Source organism: Aphelocoma coerulescens, chromosome 3, assembly GCF_041296385.1.
Source record: "Aphelocoma coerulescens isolate FSJ_1873_10779 chromosome 3, UR_Acoe_1.0, whole genome shotgun sequence".
Taxonomy (NCBI): Eukaryota; Metazoa; Chordata; class Aves; order Passeriformes; family Corvidae; genus Aphelocoma; species Aphelocoma coerulescens.
In genome coordinates, this window is record NC_091016.1 from 7,521,330 (window position 1) to 7,525,747 (window position 4,418).

Consider the following 4,418-nt stretch of genomic DNA (forward strand, 5'->3'; position numbering starts at 1 on the left):
GAAGATGCTGATGCCTCTGCCCTTCTTACTTGGCTCTGCTGGCAGTTTCCAGGCCAGTGCAGTGGGAAGCAGCATAAAAAAAGGGAGGCCTGCAAGGGGCTGCCTCCTGTCTGGCTGCAGGCTGGCTCAGTGAGAAGCATCAGATCCAGGATCTGGAGGGGGAAAGTGCAGGGGATGCTCAAAGAGCTGGGATATCTCATGCATGTGCATGAAATAAAATTGCTTGTCTTAGTCCCAAAAGCAAGGATGGGGTCAGGACAGAGGCAGCACTGGAACCCATATGACACTCTCCAACCCAGAGGCTGCAGCAGTCTGCAGCTCCTCCAGCAGCTCCCACATCCTGCCCAGCTCCATGTAAAAGGCAGTTGTGTAGCAATCACCACTGCACGTGCAGCAGAAGCAGAGAAACAGGTGAGTGCCTGGAGCCAAAGGTGCTGTCTGACAGTCTCCGTCCAAGTCAAGCCATGGTACTCCTACACCATGGATGTACACCTTGGTGATGAAGCTTCAGAGGCTCCTCAACCTCCTGTGAGGCCTCCTGGCCTCACAGCCAGCTCTGATCAGAGAGATTCCTGTGTGTCCTCCCTGGCTCTGGGAAAAAATGGCATTAAAGGAAAGCTGGGGCCAGTGCACACTTCAACATGGTGAAAGCTCTCATTGTACCGTACTTGTAGGTAGGTAACTAATTTTTATTTTTTCCAAAACTAAGCTTCTGACTTAGAGATTTATACTAACTCAGAAGCTATACAGTAAATTGTCTTGGGTGGGTTTGTTTATTTTTTGGAGAAGCCCAGTTGCTGTAACCAAGCTGATACTTACTTGCACTGGTTGAAGAGCACAGGGCAGCAGATCCCATCGATGGATTTGTGTGCTGAGGGGTCCATCTCAGTATTTGGATGTAAAGATGCTTTTTCATTTTAGAGATACTTACATTTAGGGTTGCAGACTCAGAACTAGCCAAACCACTTTCGTGGTGACTAATGTAGGAAGGAGCTAATGCAGAAAACAGAATTCAGGTGGGAAAAGGAGCCCTTGGGTGAGAGAAATGGCCAGAGGAAGAGACTGGCAGGTGATGGCATAAATAGGGTGTAGGGCAAGGGAGCAGGAGGGTGGGAAAGTAAACAGGAATTTCTGATGTCCATCCCATTCCTGCCTACACTCCTCACCACGGTTTCCTCCTTGTTACAGATGTGTTACCTTGGTGCCTGTGGGCAGGGCAGCAGTCCCTGGCTGCCATACCTTGGGGAGGTAGTTCTGCTGTTTCAGCTTTCTTGGCAGCATTCTGAAGTTGGTGGTGTTTGCAGACCTTCTCCAAGCTGAGCTCGTGATCTTCCCTGCCAACCAAATGTGCCTATGGATCTCACCAAGACCAGGTGTATCGATCTAATAGGACTGATTTATTGGTTTGGATTTTTTCTTTTTCTTTCTTGACCTCAATAGAACTTATTGATGTATCTGTTTGGCCTTGATTTTATCGAAGGTTGTGTACCTGAGCACAGCTTAAAATCAGCCATAGTGCTTTTTCTTTCCTTGTCTCACGTTCTTGTTGGCCTGACAGTGCCAAAGCCACGCAGGGATCGGGGACAACACAGGGCCTGAACCTTCAAGGGCAGGAACAGATAATCAGCTCATCAAGGCAAAGGCCTGTGCAGATCTAATTACTCTCTGGCTTGCACAGCAGAGATGCAGAGATGTTATTTACCTCTGCTGATGACACACAGGAGGGAACAATCTCCTTCTCCCTCTTTAATAGCTCCATGCTTCTACACAAACAACAGCAACCAGCAGTAAAATTGTCTCCTTGCCAGTAAGGTCAGTAGCTGCAGCTCCCAGTTCACAGGGGAGAACGTGCAGGAAAATACCATTTCTGTGAGGTCACTCTTCACCCTCGAAGTGGCATTGAACTGCCTGCATGAGGTCTCTGCCAGGTGGGGAGAGAGAGAGGCTCTCTCGTGATGCCAAAAATGTACTCTAGCCTTTACACCAAGTATTTGAGTAACACCAGGGTTGAACTGGGGAGACAGCAGGAGGACAACCAGAGTGACCTAATATGAAATAATCTCCTCTGCTTTACTTGGGGTTTTCTTTGTTAGCATTCAGATAAGACTTTAATTAAGGTTTTCATTTATTACCTATTGGTCTTTGATATTTACCCACGGTCTGTTTTTTTTTTTTTTTTTTATTGATTTGATCTTGCTAGATAGGAATTAAATACGCAATTAGTCTTAAGTTAGCTGAAACTGAATAGTTCAGTTAATGAATGATTTGCTGACAATACTAATTGCTCAGGTTGCTGATAGACTCCAGGAACCACCGTGAGACAAACTGATATATTATAACAGGTGTCTGAAACTGGCAGATGTTTAGGGAAAAGAAGCAGATAAGCGGGTTCAGGGAATTCCAGAAAAAGTTAACCTTTTTCCTTTCTGGGCCACGCAGGCCTTGCCTGAGGCATCAGTGCTAGAAAAATGAGGCCACTGTAAGATTTGTTGTCTCAGTGCAGCATTTTTTAGTGCCAGCCACAAAAGGTAGGTGTGTGAGCATGTGCAGCCTGGAGTGTTTAATTGCCTCTGAGCCAGGGCTCCCGTGCCCTTGTGGGGAAGCGCTTCCCCAGATGTGTTAAGTGGTGTCTTTCCCGATGTGTGACACAGGGAGGATGTAGCGGGAGCAGGACTGAAGCACGTGATTGTGTGTGCAAGGGAAGGGCCAGCGGAGCACAGCTTTGCTTCTCATTTTATCCCTACACAAAACACCTCCTGGGACCATCGTTTCTGCTGACTCCATCCTGCGGAGCAACAGCAAAACAAGCACCTACGTGCCTGCCAGGAGGTTCAAGCCAGCCAGGACTCGGAAGAAAAAGGGGTGAGGGGATGTGTGTGTGTGTGAGAAGGAGGCAAAAGTTTCAGTTGTTTCAATCCCAGGTGATTTCCCTTAAAAAAAAATCCCAACTTCTATTCTCTTTTTCCTGCCTGTTTCCCCTGGACAGAGTTATCTTTTCTTTACCAGTTTTCCTCCTTCACAGGTCCACTTTTGTTTCTTTTTGGTACTGCAAGAAGAGGAAGAAAAGAAAGTATCCCAGAGGAAATGAAGGAGAAATGAATAAGCACAACCTGAAAAAGATTTTAATTCCTTTATCACTACCAAAAAAGCAGAAAATGGTTTTAAAGTAACTTTTATAATACAGAAGTCATTCAAAGAAATTTTTTTAAAATATGCCTACCAGGTCAAGCAATTGCTTCTGTGTCTGTTGTGCAAGTGAATGAGTAACAATGAGATGGTAAAAACTGGATGCTGTCATAATTAAAAAAAATAATTTCTGTCACATCTCTTTTTGCTTTTGTACAGCTTCTTGCTTCCTCACTATGATGCTGAGCACCACCTTTATTGCTGCCTCCTGCACTTTGGGTTCAGAGGTGTGTTGCTGGATTAGAGGGGATTAGATTGGCTGGTGCTCTGAGCAACCTGGTCTGGTGGAAGGTGTCCCTGCCCCTGGCAGGGGGGTTGGAACAAGATGAGCTTGAAGCTCCCTTCCAACCAAACAAGATCTGTCATTCTATGATTAAAGCATTTGGCCCTGAACACTGAGCCAGGGAGCAGCAGGGGCTGCCTAACCCCACAAGGAAGCAGCACTTGTGGATGGAGGCAGCCAAACCATCACCCAGCATCCTTGCCCTACAAGGAAAAAACAGACATTTCATGTAGTTTGAGCTTTTTTTTTACCTCCACAGGACTGGTAAGGATGGAAGAAGGGAGCAGGTGAGGATGCCAGGGGTGAGCTTCATCTGCCACAGGAGGGAGAAGTTGGGACCATGCCCAAAGGAAAAGTGAAGCTCAGCCAGGAGGGCTTCTGAGGATACCCTTCTCCGAATGGGAAGGCACGTCATTCCAACAGTCAGAAAGGATCTGGCTGAAGGGCTAAAATGAAAAGCTGTGTATTGCTGAAAATGCAGAGTCTCAGTTTTCCTGTGACATGCAGGATTCATTTCTGGGCCTTGCGGTTCATGAGATAATGGACTGTGAAACTGTTCCTCATCACTGTGACTAACGGCCCCCTTTTGGCACACGTCCTGGAACTCAAAGCAGTGTAATTTTTATTTCTGGATATCACAACTAATTATTCTATTATAACTGGCTGTAATGTTACAACTAACATTATTCATCTGAGCCCTGGTTATCCTTTCCCTTTTATAAATCCTATTTCTGCACAGATTAAATTTTGAGGCTATTAACACTTTGATTATGGTCTAGTCATATTAAATTATCCCTTGGTAGTAAGGTTGTCCTGTCAACCACTATGATACCCACAATTAATTGAAAAGATAACTGGTGGCTTGATGCAAAGGCTGAGCTGAAGTAGGGTAGCAACCCCCAGGGAGTCTGGTGCAGGCTCAGGTGTGCCCTCCCTCCTTCCTTGCAAT

The 4,418-nt window shown here is 46.0% G+C and overlaps 1 long non-coding RNA gene across 2 annotated transcripts; it reads left to right on the forward strand.

Annotated features, from left to right (window-relative positions):
* The first annotated feature begins 1,818 nt into the window (after positions 1 to 1,818).
* On the forward strand, positions 1,819 to 4,197 carry LOC138107126 (uncharacterized). 2 transcript variants are annotated; one of them, XR_011149245.1, is made up of 4 exons: positions 1,819 to 1,928; positions 2,652 to 2,862; positions 3,346 to 3,413; positions 3,729 to 4,197. It is a non-coding gene; the product is annotated as an uncharacterized lncRNA (long non-coding RNA). The 2 variants fall into 2 exon arrangements; XR_011149246.1 differs by lacking the exon at positions 3,346 to 3,413.
* The last annotated feature ends 221 nt before the right edge of the window (positions 4,198 to 4,418 follow it).